The 23157-nt window shown below is 39.5% G+C and overlaps 1 protein-coding gene across 3 annotated transcripts in view; it reads right to left on the bottom strand.

Annotated features, from left to right (window-relative positions):
- Window positions 1-23157, bottom strand: part of LOC126797663 (uncharacterized) — a 251411-nt gene that overhangs the window by 161774 nt on the left and 66480 nt on the right. The gene's annotated exons all lie outside the window — the stretch shown is intronic.

Genomic DNA, 23157 nt, shown 5'->3' with positions numbered 1-23157 from the left:
TTGCATTTGCTACTTCTTCTCTCGTCTCCTTATTATCTCCCATAATCAAGCTCTTCCTCTGAGGACATGGCGAGGAGGCAAGATTCCTTAGATGGAGAATCATAGCAAGGGTCAGGGTGCATCTTATAGGTTGATGTGTCAGCATAAGTTATAGAATGTAATTTATGGATGTACATCATGTAGTTAGTACTTACATTTTTCTGTATATGGTAGTACATAGTACGCATGGTTGTAGTACAATGTATTCACTATATATAACCTCCAGTATGAGATGTTCCACTTGTACCAATATTGAGATGTTTTGGATTTTTCTTTGTCGCTGGTTCGGACGTGCATCGGCGGCCCCCTTTCCACTTCAATTGTGGAAAGTCAGAAGCAAGAGTCATTGATTCCGGACCCCCTTATCTACGACAACTCCAGATCAACTAATCTTCCTTCTAGTTGAGAACCACTAAGGGTAAGAGCAGCATCTTAGGTCTGATGAGAGCCTGATCTACTCTACGACAACCCTGATTGTTGTATTCTCGGTCCCCTACCTTTACTATTATTAGTAAAGCTGGATCCCCATCTGTGTAACATAAGATTCAGGGGATGATGGCCGCCTTCGACTTTTCCTCGGCGCCCGTCGTACAGGAAACCGGGGGGCATAGTGACAGGTGGGAGCAATAACAACAGAAGCTGCGGAAGATCCTGCAGTAGTATATTCAGTTCTTTGCGGTGGAATAGATTCGAGCGTCCGGGTCTACATTCAACTGTGCCCCGGAGACACGGTCGAAGCACGCCCGCCCAGTGTGCCTCTTTCACGACATGCTCTGGTCCCGGGGGTCTTCCAGTGGTCTTCTAGCCTTAGAAGAAGTCGTGTCCGTACCAACGTCCTCCCACGAAGGACAAACTGAAGAAAAAGACTGACCCATTCGGTGACTTTCGCGAATAGATATCATAAAATTTATTCTCTAAATCGTGTCGTCTTTGACTTGGTATCAGAGCAAAGATTCGAAAGGACTTTGTCTCTTTATTCTTCCACTGCAATTGATTTGTGGAATTAAACCTCATTGTTAGGGTTTTTTTCTCACCTTTTCATCATCGTCAAGTTCGTCGTCTTCTTCAGCAGGAAATTTACTTTGGGCACCCCACCGTTTACTTTGGACACCCAAGTAGTCGGTCACTGCTTCTCTTCTACAACGTCAACCGTCATCGTTCTTGCATCTCTTTCAACATCGTTTCTTTTTCTAGTAGCGTCGTAATCTCTTTCAGCCTCGTCGCAGCCGCATCTTGAACTCTGCGGCAGTTCAACCCCGTCGATATCTCCTCCGTTAGATATCTGCCCATATCGGTCCGGTGTTTCTCAGCCCGGCATTTCCAGTTCAACGCTCTTAGCTAGAGTCGTGTTTTCTGCGTCTCCAGTCCAGTGTCAAATCATAGATCCCAGATCCCAGTTTGGTTGCGCATCTTGTGCAGATTCGACCTACTTTTTTTCTGCCCTACCCGGATCCAGCTATCTAGATCTGACCCGCTCCATTAGGCCCAATCCATCTTGGCTTGATTTGCTCACCACACCAGAAATTTGATCAAGACACCCAATCAGAAAAATGTCTCGTGTGTTCGTTGGCAATTTGGGTTCTTGGGTTTCCGAATAAGAGCTTGACATTGAGTTCTGTAACTTCATAATGATCAGCAGAATATGGGTTGTAAGGAGACCACTTGGTTATACTTTCATTGATTTTGTCCACATGAGAGATGCTGAGATTGCTATTTGAGAGTTGGATGGCAAGAATGATTGGAGAGTTGAGTTCTCGCACAACTCTAGACATGCTTTGTCCCAAAATACTGCACAACTTGTAACATTTCTGTCGTTACAAAACCTCGGGCTGGTGGTAAGATCAATATGGCTTTAAAAGTTTCTAACTTTGTTGGTTATGATACTTGAATTATTAATTTTGATGCCTTCGATCATATGATTTATGTTAACTCTTACTATATTACTGAGTTATCTCCTCCACATGTGTTCTATGTCACTAATGCTAATGGTGAGGCTTTTCCTGTGTTAGGAAGATGGTCAGTTCGTATCACTCATACTTTAGAACTTCATAATGTTCTATATGTACATGATTTATCACATCACTTGTTATCTGTTCTCCAGTTGAACCCTGAGTCTCGATGCTCTGTAACCCTTTTTCCAATGTATGTGATTTTCCAGGATCCTCTCACTAGAGAGATACTCGGTCGGGTGAATTTGAGGGGCAGACATATGCAAGACAGAAACCAAGAGCACCGCCACCCACCTCTCTGACAGTAAGTTCTAATCAGCTAAGTGAAATTTGGTTGTGGCATCGTCGATTTGGGCATTCATCTATCCATGTTATGAAAAAAAAAACATGTCTTCTTTGTTTATTGGTGTGGATGAGTCATATTTGCATTGTGAAACATGTGTCTTTGCTAAGAGTCATCGTTCTACCTATTATCCGAGCTATTCTAAAATCATGTCTTTTTTAAATTTATTTATTCTGATGTTTGAGGACCTTCCAAAGAGCCTACAATCACGGGTATGAGGTACTATGTATCGTTTATTGATGATTGTACTAGGGTGTCATGAATTGCTCTCTTTTAGACCAAAGATGAGATTTTTTCTACTTTTCAAACTTTTCATATTCACGTCCAAATACAGTATAATAGCACCATTAGAGTTCTTCGTTCTGATATTGGGGGGGGGGGGAGTGATAGGTCGTTAATTAAAATATTTATAATAAACTCTGTAAAACATCATCGTTAGTATAGAATAAGCAGGGATCGTTCAGTCCGGGGAATCAAAAAGACCTCAAAACTTATCATGTTATTGGGGGATTTCAGTTGGATTATAAAACTACTACATAAAATAAATCATAAATTATTATTTACATGGTCGACTTTTCTTTAACAAACTTAAACCAAATTTACTATTACACCACATAATTACAAGTTCGAACCTATAATGCATTCTAATTTGACCAATTACATACTTTTTTAGACACCAATACAATTAGAGCCTTAGGGGATTATCTAATCATGCAAGATTTCAATTAACATTTAGTTGACTTAGTATCTAATCTAAATTTTCATGCAATCGAATTCAATAACAAGTAGAAATCAAACAAGATTACATTTAAGCACCAAATCTTTGTTGGAGACATGTTTCATGTATAGCGTCACCCACTATGGTTTCACATGCAAATTTCCTGAATTTTTATCACTTTAATCAACACAAACCGAACCTACTTAGAACATGATTCGATTTGTGTCAATATGGTTGATGAATCTAGCACTCAAACACAATCTTAGGGACTGCATCCAAGCACCAAATTCATATGCACATATCTGAAAATTATCTAAAAGTATGAGAAAGATGATTAGAACACAACAATAGAAATACAAACTCAATAATTATAGGAAACCATCAATTCGGCAAAGAACCAAAAATCCAATAAAACAATCTGAAAATTTTGATTCTTAATACAAAACAATAATCCCACACAAACATCATATTAAAATCTTCATAGACAAAGTATTGTAGAAAATTAAAAACGAACAAACTCATGGAGATGAGTTGCGAGAATCACACGTTGTAGGAACCTTTGAGGTGTGTTAAATGGTGATTTCGGTGGAGATGAAATTTGTATAGGGGGTGAACGACTTGCTATTTTTGGTGAAGAATGTTTGAGGTAGTATTTTGCTAGAGTTTTGGCTCTTGAATGCAAATGATAAGTGATGTATTTTGAGAGGTGAAACCATGTATATATAGGGGGAAGAGGGAGGGTAGAATGCACAGTCTCCTCTTTGATGTTGCCTCATTTTTCTTATTATAATGTCATGCTTTATTCCCTAAACATGTCTGTTTTATTTTTTAAATCATGTCATGTTTTATTCCCTAAATCATGTCATGTTTTATTCTCTAAATCATGTCATGTTTTATTCCTTTAATGATCATCTTCTAGCTTTTAGGTTGCATATGCATGGCTCAATCTCTCTTCTTTTCACTTAATTAATCTTCACATTTATTTTGTTTCCTTCTTCTTTTCTTCTTCCCACGGCAATGACTCTATTTCTTAATGATCATTTTCTATTTAATTGTTGCATGACTTGTTGATGATATGACTACATATGCATGGCTTATCCTTTATTTTCTCTAGTATTATCTCTTAAATCCAATATGAAAATAAGAAAATAAAATCATAAATAAGAGATAATTAGTTTCAAAAATTATGTCTTAATCTAGACAATTGTTGTCTTAAAAAGACACATGTAATATATGAGCTCGGCTAGATTAGGAAAGTTTCTAATTTGCAAAAAGGAAACTTACTAGAACAAGTAAGTTATTTGAACATGAAAGTTCATTTAGGAAAATTTCGCAAAAAGAGTTTCAGTTCAAGTAAGACTTTCCCAAATGATACGTTTCCTAGTCTAACAAGGATTCCTAGTGCAAGAAGTAGTCTCAAAATATTGCAAATGCGACCAAAATGTAGAAAGATGAAGACTCCTAATCCAACTAGGTTTCCTAGTCCTACAAAGATTCCTACTCAAACTAGGACTCTAGACCAATTCTGCGTTTTAAACTCATGTAAGCACATAAATGCATCTAATATCACCCAAAACTCTTACTACGACTCAATGACTCAATAGTACAACAATAAGGGCTAAGCAAAGTACAAATGGAGGTAAAAACATGTTAAGAACGTCGCACAAAGTGCTCATATCATGGAGTATGTTAACCGTGTCTTTCAACAGTTTTGTAAAAGTCATGGGATTGTTCACCAAACCACATGTCCATGAACACCAGAGCAAAATGAGGTGTCTGAAAGGACAAACCATCATCTCCTTGATATAGCTCGTTCTATTCTCTTTAATGCTCATATCCCTAAGTATCTTTGGGGTCATGTTGTAGAGATTTCAGCTTATCTTATCAATCGTCGTCCATCTAATGTCATTTAAGGAAACATTGATGTTCAGGTTCTTGCATCTCATGTCCCAATTTCCTCTTTTCAAACTATTAGGTGCCTGTATTTTTGGTTGTGTGGCTTCTATTCTGGTTCCTAAAAGTCAAGAAAGTTTAAGTTTGATCCTCAGGCGATCAAGTGTGTGTTTGTTGGTTATGGAAGCAATCAGAAGGGATACAAGTGTTATCATCCACCTACCAAAAAGTATTATGTCACTATGGATGTTACTTTCTTTGAGGACATGAGTTATTTTACTTATTCTGATACAACCTTTCAGAGGGAGAATTCATTTTTTAAAGAGTTGTATCATGGCGAGGGGGAGGAATCAGAATTAGTCATTTGCCGGAGATACTTTGACTCAAGTAGCAGAAACTCATTATGAGGTGGAAACTTCAGATAATCAAATACCAACAGTAGCAAGAGCTTATTCTGAAGTAGATACTTTAGATAACCAGGTACTAGTAGTATCATAATCTTAATGTAACCATATTCTAGCAATATAAGAAGCTTCATCAGAGGTAGAAGCATTAGACACCCAGGTTCCAAAAAGAGAACTAATAGTTGAGAGCACATATGCCCCTCCCGCCATCACTTACACCCCTGACCAACAACTTCCTGGTGCAGAGGATCACTCATCTGAAGTATGTCCATCTACTGGTACTAGTAGTGAGTCTGATAGTGGGCAATAAATGTGTTACCAAACAGGTCTACTAGAGGTCAACCCCCCAAAAGATATGAACCTAGTTTACATGCTAAATCAAAATATCCAGTAGCTAATTATATGTCCACTAAAAGATTATAAAGTCAAATGAATCTTTTGTGAATCAAATATCTATTGTATTAGTACCTAACAAAGTGATGATGCATTGGGGGATCCAAAATAGAAGGAAGCAATGGAGGAAGAGTTGGAAGCATCATAGAAAAATGATACTTGGGAACCTGTGCCTCCACCACATGGCAAGAAAGTTGTAGAGTGTCGTTGGGTGGTCACTGTGAAGCATAATGCGGATGGATCAATAAGCCGGTATAAAACATACCTTTTTGCAAAGGGGTTTACTCATACATATGGTATTGATTATGATGAGACTTTTGCTCATGTTGTAAAGATGAACAATATCCGAGTTTTCCTTTCATTTGTTGCTAGTTTGAATTGGCCGCTCCGACAGTTTGATGTTAAGAATGCATTTCTTCATGGAGAGTTAGCTGAAGAAATGTATATGAATCTTCCTCTAGGGTATGTAACTACATCGTCTGGGAATTTTGTGTGCAAATTGAGAAAGTCTCTATATGGTCTCAAACAGTCACAATGTGTCTGGTTTGGGAGGTTCTCACAGTTCATGCGAAAGATTAGTTACAAACTGAGTAATTCAGATCATACCCTGTTTCTCAAACACCAGCAAGGGAAGGTAGTAGTTTTGATTATTTATGTTGATGATATGATGATTACTGACAATAATACTGTAGGGATTGATCGGCTGCAGAGATAGTTGTCTTATGAATTTGAGATGAAGGACTTGGGTGATCTCAAGTACTTTTTAGAGATTGAGATAGCATGGGGGAGAGATGGGATCTACTTGTGCCCGAGGAAATACATACTTGATTTGTTAACATAGACATGTATGTTAGATTGCACACCTATTGACACCCATATTCAGCAAAATCATCGTGAGTAGAGTATCTAGACCAAACACCAACTGATCCATCTCGTTATCAGAGGTTAGTTAGCTGCTTGATTTACTTGACCCATACTTGACCAGATATTGCTTATGCAGTGAGTAGTGAGCTAGTTTATGCATAATCCGAGTGAGAGCCACATGGATGCTGTTGTGAGAATTTTGAGGTACTTGAAGTCAGCTCCAAGGAGAGGAGTAATGTTCTCCAAACATAACAATATTTTTGAGGTTAGTGGCTTTATAGATGCAGACTGGACTGGAAATATTACAGACAGAAGGTCGACATCAGGTTACTTTACCTTTGTGGGAGGTAATTTAGTCACATGGAAGAGTAAGAAACAGAAAGTTGTGGCCAGATCGAGTGCTGAAAATGAGTATAAAGGTATCGCTCATGGAGTGTGTGAATTGTTATGACTGAGATATCTGTTACGTGATTTGAGTGTTAAGTTGAAAAGTGATATGCAATTGTATTGTGACAATAAAGCAGCAATTGATATATCACGAAATCCAGTACAACATGATCATACTAAACATGTGGAAGTGGATCATCATTTCATAAAAGAGAAGATAGATGCAAAGATGATTAGTTTTCCTTTTGTCCATACTGAAAAACAGCTTGCAGATATAGTGACTAAATGAGTTTTTAAGAAGGCGTTTTATGACTTACTTAAGAAGTTGAGTATAATTGATATGTATGCGACACCTTGAGAGGGAGTGTCAGCGTGAGTCATACGTCGTCTTTCACTTGCTCGAGATGGAATGAGCTCTCTCACCGTAAAAAAATTCAAATAAGGAAATCTTGCAAATGGGTCAACTTAAAAAAAGCTGGAGCTTTTTGATTCCGAGCAGCAGAAGAAAGTGATGTTAGCTACAAGGAGGTCTATGTGGAAGGCTCAGTCAAGGAGACTTGTGATAAGATTGAATTGGTCTATGGTTGGGTATTGATTAATTATCAATTTTATTGAATATATATATTTATTTATATATTGGCCGGTTTCGTTTGATTAATTTGCATAGAGGACTAGGTTTTTGGTTGATTGAAAGCTTAGATTGAGTTTGGTTAATTGTTTTATTAATCAAAGGCTTCCATTCCTTTTCAACATAAGAAGATGAGAAATGATTGATCTGGACGTTCGATTGTTTTATTAATCAACGACAATTTCTTCTCGTCACTTAGATTGAGTTTTGTGATTTAGAGGTGTTTTGTTTGTCAAATATAAAACTGAATATGTAGATCGTAGAAATGACAAGAGTTTACAGATAGAATATGGAGTTTTACTACTGGTGGCGGTGGCAGTGATTCAATCATCAATCATTTCAATGATAACTAAGGCGGTTACTAGCAGCAGTGGCTAATTATGGATTATAATAGGTGAATAACTGAATACGATGGTTGCTCGCAGACATCGCAGTGCAGATAGATGCGGTGGACGCTCGCGGTGGTGGACCGGTGGTGGTGGTGTGACTGCGTGGATATGTATGGAGGCAGCTGCTGGATGATTACGACTGGCCGGAGATGGGGTGGTGGGGCAGTCTGCAAGTTGGTGAAGGTGAGTCGCGATGGCTGCTTCGACTGGAAGTATTAAAATTTCTTTGATGGACTAATGGAGGTGATGACGTCTTGGTCCCAACCAGAGTGATTTGCGCTAGGTTCTCCTTCGAGGCTTCGATAGGTTCCTTCTCTAAAAAAAAAGAGAGGCTTCGATCTTCACAAAAAAAAAAAAAAAAAGAGGCTTCGATAGGTTCCTTGGGCCATCGACTGGGCTGGGAGACAAATATTTATTTGGACTCTTAAACCAGGCTCGCATCCTCACTTAAACTCTTCAAGCAAGGGTAGTCACTCAAATAATAGTGCTGTCAATTTAGGTTAAATTGTCAAATACACCCTAAATTTGACTGAAATTATCAATTTGCATCCGAATTTACATCTCAGTCAATTTATCTCATAAACTTAGTAAACATTACTGATTTGCACCTCATCCATTAAATTTAACTGTTTATATCCAATTTTGCGTCACATGTCATGCACATGAGGAGTAATGTTGTCATTTTCTATTTATATTTTTCTTAAAAATAATAAAAATATTCTTTAAAATGAGGATTATTTTTTTAATCAAATTATTTATTTACATCTTTTTTTCTACATACTTAACCATACTTTGAATTTATATTCAACATACCCACCAATTCAAATATAGTGTAATACCCCGAATATTCTGGTTTGCCTTGTATAAATTTTTGTAAGTCATTTAACTTGGAAATTGAATAAATTTCATTCTTCGTTTTCTCGTCGATGTCAAACGAAACAAAACTGACTTCGGAAATTTAAATTTAAAAACGTTACGTTTTCTGTGACTTGAGAGTCAACTTTTATTCGTCGCTCGTCTCCGGAAACTTCTTTCACAAAAGTTGTAGAGCTCGTCGATACTAGTTCGTGGACACGTCACGCACCTTAATCGGACATCGCATGTAGAAGTTATTATCGACGGAAGTTGGTTTCCGAATTTAGAAAATGTATAAAAGCAAGTGTTGAGAAGCCCTAGTTTCCAAAATTGGAAACAGTCTCCCTCTCTCTCCGTAGCCTCTCCCTCCTCTCTTGACCCCGACCCTCCCTCTCTAAAATTGCATCCGCCGATCTCACAGCCCCGGCCACCGTGGCTCTCACCGCCGGTCTCCAGCTCCCACCCTTGAACGCAACACGCCGCCGCTCGCCACATCAAAGCTCGATCGACGACTCGATGAACATGCGTTTCTCCGCCGTCCAAGCACCGTCTTCGGCGATGCAAGCACTCGAAGATAGCTTCTATCCACCGATCCTCACCCCCTGGTGCCATCTGCAAACGATTTAGGACTCGAATCACGCCGTATTTCATCCTCCGCAAAAATCAACACCGTCGGCATCTCGAGCTCCTCCGGCGACTTTCCGGCGATTCTAGGGTCTAATATAGGTACAAAAATATCTATAATCATGTGATGTACATTTTATGTGTTGATTGTTTGGTGATTTGAAGAGTTTTGGAGGAAGAGGAGGGGGAGCTCGTACCGCCGCCTAGGGTGGCGCGTGAGAGAAACGGGAGTGGTAGAGAGGCAGCATTAGGAGAGGAGAGGAGTGAGTTTTAGGTTCAAGCCACGTGTGTGTGGGCCCCACGCGTCGTCACGTGCGGTAGCGCATGAATAGTAAAATCTGAACAGTAATTTTGTAAAAATAAATTCTAATAGTAATTTGTAAAAGTAATTTTTGAACGGTAACTTGTAAAAGTAATTTCAGAATAGTAAATTAGTGAATAGTAATTACAACGAACAGTTGTTTTGTGAACAGTAATTACGTTAAAACCTTATTTTGTTGAATAGTAATCAGTTGTACTGATTCGGCATCTGAGGTTTTACGTATCGTTTCTAACCACTTTATTATGCATTTAGGTAACTGACAAAATGAGTGAGATAATTATTCTAAGTGTCGAGGAAATTACACTCAGGCAATAAGCTGAGTAAATCTCACTATGACGAGTCCACCCTTGGCGGTGACTCATATTTACGTTTTACTAAAAATATCGAAGTATGACATGTATATAATAGTGGGTTGTGTATCTGTATAAAGTTGCTATATTATATATTGTTATGTTCTTATTTCCAAATGAATTTGTGCTTTGGCAACTATATTTATATTATTGAGTAAGAATCGCTTGATGTAGTACAATAAACATGTGTTGATTGTTATATTGTACGTGGTTGTAGCATTGAGTCCTGTTAAAACGTTTTCTAGTCTTCAGACGTGTTGGCAATGGTCGGAACCGAGCCTTGGCCGGGTGTCTGTTACAATTCAGTTAGAGTTATAGTCTGTCTGCTGGTGTACTGCATGAGGGGTAACAGATGGGTTGCCTGGGTCTCATGAGTATCCAGATTTTTGTGTGATATTGGGTAGCAGATAGGTTGCCCATATCGGTCGGTGTATTGCATGAGGGGTAACAGATGAGTACCTAGGTCTCATGAGTACCCGTATTTTAAATGTAATTTGGTAAACAGATGGGTTGCCCAATGTGTCATGAGTACTTATATTTTCAGATGTTATTGGACAACCAGATGGGTCGTCCAATGTTTTACGAGTACATTTATTTTTAAATGGCATTGGTATTTTCTTTAGTATGCGATGTGTGATATACTATTGATTTACTCATACGAGCTGCAAAGCTTACCGGGTTTGTGTTTACAATCCCGGTGCACCTATTCGATGATGTAAGAGATAGTTCTGAAGGTACGGATTAACAGAATTGGAGAGTTTTCTTTGAAGATTGTCAAAGTTTATTTATTCTATCGCGGGATTGCGTTTATGAGCTTACTTTTTTAACATGTTTGGAGATAGAGGATAGAGAAAGATCTATGAACTTCAAAACCCACGCAGACAAAACTTAACTAATCGAACAACGAGACCTTGAGCTATGGTTTTAATTTTCTTGGGACAGTGAAGCTGGTGCCGGGATCAGTTGCTCACCTGCGAAGTGCGAACCATAGGTCGCATTTGTTCTGGCTTAAGAGTAATTCGGGCTTTTACACTTGGCTGGCCCACAGCGAGAGATAAAGTTGCCTTAACCAATTGGTTTCACTTAGTTCCCTTAAGTGGGCCTTATAATCTAATTCTGATGTATAACAAATTAATGCCCAAACAAGCAAAAATAGAGAAAATATCTTCTTCTTTTTCGATGGAAAAACGAAAATTACAAACAAAAGCCTCTAATGCAATGCAACCTAAAGAGGAAGCATAAAAGGAAATAGCTTTAGCTACTATTACGAGTACTAAATTCGGGGGACTTAACTTCCCGCAGCCATGTATTCCGGTGTGTCAACTCAGTGGGACCTGCACACAACACGTGTCAAGTTAAAGGGTCAGCGGTGCGCCGGCCTTTGACCTTCCGAAGCTTAAGGTAGAATATGAGACAAAATTTAAGTTCGGGGGTTAAGGACTTAGAATACATTACCATTTTCTGATGGTCTACGTGGACCTTATATAGGCGTATTGGGAGAAGCGTCGGGTTCTTCCTCCAATGTGAGAATGTGAACCCGCACAAGATGCATTTATTGTTCAGGCGTGCCACCTTGGGCGGCGTCAATGGCAAGGTTCAAATCGGAGGTGTTGCTACCCTACTAGCTATCATGGCTCCCAGCGTGACCAGCTTATCGGTCACCGTTCCAGCGACTGGAATCAGAGTAGATTTGGCCGGGAATTACCCCGTTCAATGGGGAGGTGTTAGCAAGTCCCTAGTCGAGGTGATTCATTGGGTGGGGATTTTCGTATTATTATTTCAATCGCTCGGGACTCGGACCGGCCAGTTGTGTGGCATCAGAGCTCGATATTAGGCTCACTGGTTAACTAACACTCGGAGCATCTATGTCGAAGAGTGACCTAGGACCTCGGGACTAGGCTTGGGGGTTATCTAACCTCCCGAGCGTCCATGGATCCGGAGTCTGACCTAGGATGTCAGGGCTAGGCACAAGGGTTAACTATCCCTGAAACATTCATGGATCGAGTGGTCGAGGATCTCCGTATCATTCACATGGGTTATCTGAATGCTCGAGCAACCTCGCACCTAGAGTGTGGCCTAGGATCTGAAGAGTCGCGTAGGGTCTCAGTGTTAGACACATGAGTTAACTAATAGTCGAAGTTATGCGTGCGGGTTAACTAACCTCCGGAGCACCCATGGACCTGGAGTGACCTAGGATCTCGACGCTAGGCACGTGGGTTAGCTAGCCTCCAGAGCATCCATGGATGTGGAGATTGGCCCGGGTCGACGATTTAATTCAATCTGGCGTATCGCGGTGAGTCCCCAAGGTCCCCAGTCGAGGGATGTCCCAAGCAAAACATACCAAGCCAGCCAAAGCAGGTGGTCAGTTATGGCTGTATGGGGTAATGCGCGCTTGTGGGGTGCATCAGTTTTGGAACCGAGGTGTTCTACGGGTAGTGGGGCACGTATCGGTCATCTAACGGGCGTTGGCTTTTTGGTTCGACGACCAAGATGAACTCGAACGCGTATAAAGAGAGGAAAAGAAGACTGGTTTTCTTTTCGTTGGTGTTTGAGAGGAAAAGTAGAGAACGAAAGTTGAAATCAGAAGAGAAAGAGGATAGAGAGATTTCTGACGGTTTTATTCAGATTTGTGCGATGAAACCAACTATCAGAGGTATGATCTCGAACTAATTCTTGGTTGTTTCGTGTTTAGGGTGAGTATTTGGGGATCTGGACTAATTTGCATTAAGGGTGGGCATAGGACGAAATGAGGCTAATCTCACGTTCCGTCTTACTCATTAAATTCGGGACAAGATTTGTGTTTTTAAAAGTTCGTCCCACTCGGGATCAATCCCGCCAGAATCGGAACGGGATCAGGATGGGACCGGGCCTATCCCACCTTCCTAGACTTTAAATAATAAATACTTAATTTACTATAAATAAAAATTTAATACGAATTATTGTAATAGAATAAACATGTAGATTGTTCCAAATTTCCTTCATTATCTACTTCGATACCATGAGTTTAATTATTATAAAATTAAAATAATCATACGAATTATAGCATTATAAATATTGTACATAAAAATTATAGTGTTATCATACAAGAGAAACATATATAATTATATATTGTATATAAGATTATATCGGTTCTGATTGCTAAGTTCATAAAAAATTTGCAATATACAAATCGTCTTTATTTCTATCATATAACTCGAACCATATATTAATGAAAAAATTAACCGGGACTTGTTTATCTTTAGAAAATGAACCAAGGTCCAAGATTCATTCTTTGAAGTTAGTCTTTTCCTTATCAAATGCATCTAAGGTGTTCTCATGAATTACAAATATATGGTGATGATGAAATATTTGATGGTTGAAATTCAAATGAAATTTAAAGCAGGACAGAACAGGACGATGCGGGATAGAAATTATTCATCCCACGTTATGTCCCACTATTATCAAACGGGACTGGACAGACGTTTTTATATCTCCCTATCATCCCATCCCTATGAATTTCGGGACAGGATCGGGATTTCAGCTTTTTATGCCCACCCCTAATTTGTATTGATCTAGGGGTTGTAGCAAATGGGGAAGTCTGGAGTGGGGACGATGTTTCATTGAGTGTCTTTGCTTCAAACACGCCGGAGCGGACTGTGAGTTGGGGAGAGGGCCACACCGGGAGTTTGTCATTTGTGAGCGATGTGGGGTCGTCAAGTAACCCACTCGGTCTTTAGTTATAGGTAATCAAAAATGGCAGAAATGAGAGACAACGAGGCGGGTTCCAGCGGGGCACGAGAGGAAGGATTTTGGTTGAGGGACCAACGGATAGACACCCCCCCCCGGGAGGAGCACCATTGAGGAGGAGATAATGGCGATAAGGGCGCTATTCAAGATCCCAAAAGAGGTCAGTTTGAGGCCTATGGTGGAGGGAGAACTGGCACACGATCCACCCCCGGGCACGTGCTGTGGTTCAGACCATGCCCTGGTATGGGGGTTATATTTCCCGGTACCTTGTTGTGTGTAGTACACATTGTCATGCCTGAATATAGACGTGGGGCATGTGACCCCCAACATGTGGAAGAAGTTGTTGGGGACCATGGTCATCTTTCGGGTCTTGAGGCAGCAGAAGCAGTGCTACGGGGAGTTCTTGACGAGTTGGGTGCTCAAGTTTCTCCAAGAAGGACAACGGGGCTGCATGAGATTGGCCACCAGGGGCCAAAAGTTCGCCCCACTAGTGAATGATCCACCGAGTGGTACCCCGGACCATTGGCGAGAGCGTGTGATCATGGTCAATGGAGCGTGGCAGAACCTGGACACACATTTTATCATGCCTAGGTCATTTCAGCTGATAAGTAAGTGTATCCCCATATTCATAGTGTTGTATTATAAAGCAACATGTATTTTAATACTTAGTTGTGTTTTAAATTCCGATAAAGAGAAGTCTCACGCCAGAGATGGAGAAGCGGCAAACCAGGTGCATGCTGCGTTTCCCCCAGTGGACCGGTCGATCTTTAGGTTGTGCAGGCCGTGGGTCTACAAGTTCTATTATATCTGCAAATCCCCCAGTAAGTCATCGCATCTGAGGTCCAGTGTTACTGCTAAGTTTTTGTGGATTGTGCTGACAAGTTACTATTTTTGCAGAGGTGTCAGTGGAGGCCGCGATGCCCCGAAGAAAGAACCTTGGTCCCTATGACCTTCTGAAGGACCTTGAGGTTCGGGTGGTGCTAGAGGAGCACTGTAAGAAGCAGTCTAAACTCAACGTAGACGTCAAAACCTTGCAAATGTTCCCCATGGCAACACAACTACTGGACAACAAGGGTTCTACCTAATGCTGCTGCCGGTGGAGGAGTACTTCGAGTTGCTAGAGGAGGTGGCGACGTAGTTGGGAGTAACTCCGGCCGGAGAGCCCTTAGTTGGCCCGGAAGGCGTGGTGGAACCGGCTGAAGGTCCAGGGTGGTCGTGGAAGGACTTGTCGTCAGGTTACTAGGCGAGAGGAAGGAACTGAGAAGGGAGGTTGTTAAGTTGAAGTCGGGGTCAGAGGGGAGATGAAGATTTTGGGGAAGTCACTCGTAAAAGAGGTTATGCCTGAGGAAGTGTTGTCGCTGGCGCAACTGGAGGTAGATGAACGGGCAACAGATGCACCGCGGGCAGAAGTAGGGAGGAACGGGGATGGTGTGGAGGACGAGGAGATAGTCATTGAAGCCCCGGAGGTTCACCAGAAGAGGAACCGTGGTGAGGGGTCGGACCAAGGGGAGGAGGGCCAAAAAGTCAAAGTCCGCTAGCGGGAAGATCCAATCGAATGTTCTGGCGGGGCTGGCCGGGGCCGAGGAGCTAGCACCCCACCTCCACGCGCATGGTGGAACACATGGGACATAAGTGCCAGGGGGCCAAACTTCGGCATAGCGAGGACCCGGCGGAGAACTTCCGGGAGGGTGAGAAGAGCTTGGTCCAAGCATGTTACTATCCCCCATTTCCTTTTTATATATATTTTTTTGTTTGAAAGTTGTTGGAGTTTCACTGACCGAGTGTTGTCCTTAGGCAGCGGTGTGGGTCCTTGACGCCGAAGACTTCCTGGAGTAACATGCCCGAGGCGAGGTGGAGTAGGGGTCGACAAACTGACCCGGAAACCGAAAAAAACCGGACCCGAACCCAAACCGAATCTGAACAAACCGAAACTCGAATCAAACCGAACCGAAAATAAAAAAACCGAACCGAACCGATTCTATTTGGGTTGGGTTTTGGGTTCAGTCCCTTAGAAACCGAACCGACCCGAACAACCCGAAGTCAATGGTCAACGTTACAAAACGACATCATTTTGTCATATTTATAATTTTACATTATTATTGTTTTTTAAATAAAAAATAGTGTGGTCCGCTTCACAGCCGCACATAATTTCTAACCTAATTGACCTAATGTATAAAAGGCGCATTATTTAGCCGTCTTGCTTCCTTCATAATGCGATAGTTTTATTTTAAACCTAATATAAATGTTATAATACATTAGTTGACACTTAGGAAATCGACAACTCTAATTCGAAATATGATCGATCGACACCAGCAAATATGATTGGTATATATATTTAGGGACCCCGTAAAAATTTCGTCCGTTTTGGACATGGTTTGACCGTTCGTACCTACGATTAACTAAAAAAGAGGCGTTTTCACATATTGAAACCCTATTGACCGGGGCTTTGTCAAATATATTTCTTTAGTGCGACCGCGCATGATAGGTAACAAAAATTAGGTGATTTCAGATATGCAAACGGCTTTCGGTGTTCGCATATTTGTAATAGGTCCTCCCTTATGGCATAATAGTGGTGTTTTCGATTTACCAAAAATTCTGACGGTTAAATGAGGTCCGAATTGGATGAAATTTTTATAGGGTCACTAAATATATATACCGATCACATCGGCTGGTGTCGATCGATCCCTAAAAGTTTCCTTCATATAGTCGCTTCATAATGCGATAGTTTTATTTTAAACCGAATATAAAGGTTATGATACACTAGTTGACACTTATGTGATCGTCAACTCTAATTCGAAATATGGTCGATCGACACCAGCAGATGTGATTGGTATATATATTTAGGGACCCCGTAAAAATTTCGTCCATTTTCGACATGGTTTGACCGTTCGTACCTACGGTTAACTAAAAAAGAAGCGTTTTCACATATTGAAACCCCATTGACCGGGGCTTTGGCAAATATATTTCTTTAGTGCGACCGCACATGATAAGTAACAAAAATTAGGTGATTTCAGATATGCAAACGGCTTTCGGCGTTCGTATATTTGTAATAGGTCCTCCCTTATGGCATAATAGTGATGTTTTCGATTTACTAAAAATTTCGACGGTTAAATGAGGTCCGAATTGGATGAAATTTTTATAGGGTCACTAAATATATATAACGATCACATCGGCTGGTGTCGATCGATCCCTAGAAGTTTCCTTCATATAGTCGCTTCATAATGCGATAGTTAAAGGTTATGATACATTAGTTGACACTTAGGTGATCGTCAACTCTAATTAGAAATATGGTTGATCGACACAGCAGATGTGATTGGTATATATATTTAGGGACCCCGTAAAAATTTCGTCCATTTTGGACATGGTTTGACCATTCGTACCTACGGTCAACCAAAAAAGAGGCGTTTTCACATAATAAAATTTCATTGACCGGGGCTTTGCCAAATAGATTTCTTCAGTGCGACCGCACAAGATAGGTAACAAAAATTAGGTGACTTCAGATATGCAAACGGCTTTCGGCGTTCGCATCTTTGTAATGGATTCTCCTTTAGGACAAATTAGTGGTGTTTTCAGTTTACCGGAAATTCTGACGGTCAAACTAGGTCCGAATAGGATGAAATTTTTTCATGGTCACTAAATATATATACTGATCACATCGGATGGTGTCGATCGATCCCTAAAAGTTTCCTTCATATAGTCGCTTCATAATGCGATAGTTTTATTATAAATCTAATATAAAGGTATGATACATTAGTGGACACTTTAGCAATCGATAACTCCAGTTCGAAATATGGTCGATCGACACCAGCAGATGTGATCAGTATATATATTTAGGGAACCCGTAAAAATTTCGTCCGATTTGGATATTGATTGATCGTCCATACTTATGGTAAAAAAAAGGCGTTTTGACATATTAAAATCCTCATTGACCGAGGCTTTGCCAAATGGATTTTTTTGGTGCGACCGCACACAATCGGTGACAAAAATTAGGTGATTTCATATATGCAAACGACTTTTAATGTTCGCATATTGGTAATGGGTCTTCCCTTATGACATATTAGTGTTGTTTTCGGGTAAAAACCCATCGGGCTTGCGGGCCTCGGCGAGCTTTTCAGATCCACGGGCTAAATGATGAGGCATAAGTCAATAAGGTATGAAATAATCATTAGACTATTAGTTTTTCATCTTTATGTTAAATTTTGTACTTTTAAAATTAATATATAATATTACGTATTTTACATACGGGTAAAACCGAAAAAAAAACCGAACCGAACCGAACCGTACTGGTTGGGTTGAGTTGTGGGTCACAGTCTCTAAAATAGAAAAACCGAACCGAACCGAATTAAAATTTGGGTTGGGTTATGGGTTTTGTCCAAAACCGAACCGAATGGACCCGTGTCCACCCCTAAGGTGGAGGAGAAGGAGAGGACTGTGGAGGAGTTTCAGATCCTGTATTGCTCTAAGTAAGCAAGAAGTGCAATGCATTATCGACCTTCAGAAAGTCAACGATTCGATGCTCAATGACTTCACCGATATTGCAAAAGTGACAAGATTGCATATAAATGTTGTGATGCGCCGATAATATTGGAACTCCAAGAATATGGGAAAATTTCATATGACATGGTACTAGCACCGTTAGCACCATCCCTGACAGTGGGAAGGAAGCCGGCGATGACACCATTGTACGTTGTGGTGTTATTAGTGTCTGTGGTATTGCACCACAATACAAGGACGAAAAATGCAAAAATGGACTAGTAAGGGTCATAGCTTCGGTCTTGGCTCCTACCTAGATGACGGGGAGACCATTATTCTATGGAATCAAAACCAGAAAAGAAGCGAGGTGCTTAGGCCCAAGTATTTCGCCTATCATCAAGAGATGTTCTCTAAACATGTGTATCAACTAAGTTTCTGTGTGACGCTACAAACTCATTTTGTTGATGTTAGAGAACAAACGAAATCTCTCAATTGATCGTATAAGCGTGCGTGTGTGTTTAACGGATTGATCTCTCATGATTAATTCACTTATGCTTTTATTCCGTTGTAAAATACCTACGATCAGCAACTTGACCGAAGTGGAAAGAATCAATACAGGCTGAACTAGACTGGTTATGTTAGTCATGCGATATTTACAGGACTTATGGCACAAAGATTGTCTCATTATCCTATATTGACTACGATGATTTATATTCTCTCGTTATGGACATAATTGTTTTCCGCTACTTGGTTAGTAGTAGTGTCCATGAATACTACTTTGCAGCATATAATAGTGATCATAGAAAATTTGTAAAGAGATTAGGACACATATATGAAAGTTCCCGAGTGACCTTAATTGCTCAATTAAATGCCTTCAGTTCACAAAGAGCTTATGCAGTCAAATTGCAACATTCGAGAGAACATAGTACAATCGGTTGCAAGAACTTATACCCATACATGTTCATATAAAAGTGAATTCTTGATTCTCTATTCCATTTAAGTATAGATGATGAAGAGATTCAATGAGCTATAGATTCATATATGTAAGTGTTGGTGGGACACTATTGTTTTCGTTATGATGTGATTAACTATGCACATATGCATCGTCATTAGACTTGAATTGTTCTTTTGACATGAATCTAGTTCTACATTTAGCGAATCAATACATTCTCCCACACCAATGCCACCAGCAGCTCATACACACTAGCGTATGCGTAGTGTTGTTGTTGACATTGGTAGCGTAGAGGATATGTATGATTCCGTCTTGGACCAAAATCAGTCATTCATTGGTTCATTCCCTCATTCCATTATGAATGACACATTGAATGTGAGAAATCAAAATTTGTCCAGTTTCGTAGGTCAACTTCAACGAGACCTACATGACAGCTCACTAAATGAAATATCATGAGTTTGGTACCGTTGGAAATTTTTATGTGTCTACTTTCCAAGGAAACCAACCATTCGATTATATCTATCGTATTGAGTGAGTGATGGCCATTTTAGCAAAGTATGATAGTTCTGTCTAGGAATTCGCAAGTCAGTCAACTTCGACAGAGAACTGTAAATTCGCGTAGAAAGCCACGAGTGTCTACTTTCTAAAACATTTTACGGTTCACTCATACTTATTATAACAAAGAAGTTATGACAGTCTGAGTGCGTGAATGTCATTTTACGCGGGAATCTGATTTCATTGCGCACTCTTGTTTTAAGTTGTTATGCAATATTTTTTCCTAAGATCAAAGTTTGAATATGTATAGCATATATGATCTAAGGATGTGTAGCGAGATTAATGATTAATCATTAGCCCAAGACTATATTTGAGAAGCATGTAGTGAACGTTATATATGTTGTTCTTTGTACTCCATGATTATGGCACTGATCAGGAGGAGTAATTTCGTAGACATCATGGGGAGTCTACCTCATATGATGTTATCAAATGTAGATGGTGGCTGCACTCTTTTTCTCCTTCGATCAAGCTTTTGTTTTTCATCCAAGACGTTTTTATTTTGCTTGACAAGGTTTCTACCGAGGCAACGTTATGTGCACCATACAACCTAGGCATGCAACACACGGGGGAATGTTTCTAGAGAATTATTATTCTATCATTATGTATGTCTTAGGTTTCATTATTAGAGTGTTATGCTTTAATGTAAGAGATATGAATCTCTGATTCTTCGGGATACTCCATATAATGCCTATATATAAGCCCAATTATCAATCGATGAAGTGTTACGTTATGTTCCATTACGTTGTTATTATTCTCGTATCTATCATACTTTAACAATTATATATTATTATTATTATTTTAAAAAATGATGAAGAAATGTTATCTCCTTGTTTCTCTTCCATCCTCTCCTTTTTTTCAGGAGGCCTACGTCTCTCTTCCTCTCCATGTCGCTTTAATAATTACTAAGCTAAATATTAAGCTGATCGAACTCTAAAGTTTAAGAGAGAGGAACGAGCATCCATTCAATTTTATTTTTTACTAATTTTGAGGTGTGAAATTTATTTAGTGAGAAATTTAAAAATCTTACACCGAAAGCAATAGATACAACACAATCGAAGGTAGAAAGAGGTGAAACAAGAGCAAGAAAAATGACAAAATTCTGCGATTTATCAGAAGAAATGAAACTACAAATCCTGACAAGATTGCCTCCTAGAGCTTTGATGCGATTCAAATGTGTTTACAAGTCATTGTGCAATCTATTATTAATGCAAGGTTTGCGGCCACGAATCTTTCAAATTCCCTGAACAACAAATTTGCTTCTTCTACTAGCATTCTTTTGGGAAGTAAATTTGCCTATCACCCCTCATTTGTCCAACTTGTGTCCACCCTTCTAAACTAATGTCATGTGTCCAATTCCTCTATTATTATCTAAATATGAGTTGAGAAAAGACACATGATATGAATTTAGAAGAGTGGGTACAAGCTAAGCAAATAGAGGGTGGTTGACAAATTTGCTACACATTCTTTTCAAGCGTACTGTCCTTAAAGACAACACTATAACAGATAAGAGCGAGATATTTTATATTCTGAGGGATGGGAACAATGAGAAGAAGGAAATATTTCTTTCACTGTTGAATATGTCCATGCATAATTGCAGTGAAGGTCATAATCTTATTTCTGTTGTTGAGGACCTTATTGTTCCTTCTCCTCTGGGTATAAACCCCTTCAGCTTAAAAATTGTAGGTCACTGTGATGGAATATCTTACTTCTAATGAGCATGTTGTTCTATGCAATCCAGCAATCAAGGAATTCAAATTTCTTCCCCCTTCTTGTATTATTCTTCCTCCAAAACATCCAGATAATTATGATAATGAAGATGATTATTATGATGCATTAGAATCAAGTCCGAATGCTGTGGGATTTGGCTATGATTCGGAGGCTAATATTTACAAGGTTGTTAGAATTGTAGAATTTGCTTCAGGGTACATTTTCACTTCGCATCCTTCAAGGGCCGAGGTATACATCGTCACTGCTCATTCTTAGAGAGAGATCAACTTCGGTACCAACACTTTTGTCATTTGGACTCCTTTCGAATACTTCAAAGGATTTTTTTATTGGGAGCATTATTCTTTCATTTGATATGAATACCGAGATATTTCATGAGATATTATTTCCAGAGAATATTATAGAGAATGGATTTCTGCCTAGCCTTGCTGTGTGGAAAGAATCTCTTGTACTTATTGCCTATAAAGACGAAAAACCAAAAGTGTTGGATTTATGGACAATGGATGAGTCGGACGGTTCAAACAATTTATGGACAAAAAGTTATCTATCGGTCCTTTAGAAGGTGTTTTTTCAGGATGACGAGATTCTCATGGTTACTGATAATGGACGTGTAATCTCCTAACCATGGCACCCAAATGCTTAAATATCTTCCAATCTATGGTACTGAAGATCATCTTCATATTCAAGCTGTCGTGTATGTAAACAATATCATATCCGTTGAGGGAGACGATATGCCCACAAAGTTAAGTACTTGTCCTTCCAGAATAATCTCAACCTTTTATATAGTTTCTAGCGTGAATTGCTCATAGCTAGCCACTGTAAACCCATTATTGTAATGTTCTTTTGTTTTATTTTATAAAGAAGAAACTTCCATTGATATCAAATCATCAATACAGGTGTCGGGTTTAAGGTGGTAGCCTGGTTAAGTACCCTGCTATAACGAGCAAGTTAAAAAGAGTATTACCCCCCAATAAGAGCATCCGCACCCATAAATTGCATTTGCTCAAGCAAATGGTAGGGCCAGAAGCAAATTTTGCTTCAAGCAAATCGATTTCATATTTTGCTCAAGCAAATCGATTTTTTCACACACCCATTTACAATTTGTTTGAGCAATTCAATTTTGTCTTGTTGTGTAATAATTAATTTTTTTTATCAGATATATTTACAACCAATAATAATGTGCCACGTGTCATTATCGACTCGATATTATTCAAAATTTCCGATAAGATTTTCGACTAATAGATAATTGACACGTGTCACTACCACGTGTCATTGTCGCTAAAATAATTGGAGCAGATTTCCGATAAGATTTTCGACTAGTAGAGAATTGACACGTGTCACTGTCAGCAAAATAATTGGACCAAATTTCTGATAAGATTTTCATGATGTTTGTGTTTAATTATTAAGCTTGTGTTTAATTTCAGTATGTGTTTTAATTTAATGTGCCCGTTTGGGGGAGCTTATAAGCTCCTTAGCTTATAAGATGAGGAGAATACCCGTTTGGTAAAAGCATAAAGAACTTACTTATCTTAAAACGGAGAAAAATCAACTTAGATGTAAAAAAAATA

This window comes from Argentina anserina, chromosome 6 (assembly GCF_933775445.1).
Source record: "Argentina anserina chromosome 6, drPotAnse1.1, whole genome shotgun sequence".
Classification (NCBI taxonomy): Eukaryota; Viridiplantae; Streptophyta; class Magnoliopsida; order Rosales; family Rosaceae; genus Argentina; species Argentina anserina.
Note: the sequence above shows the minus strand (reverse complement) of the source record. Positions and strands in the feature narration are given on the sequence as shown.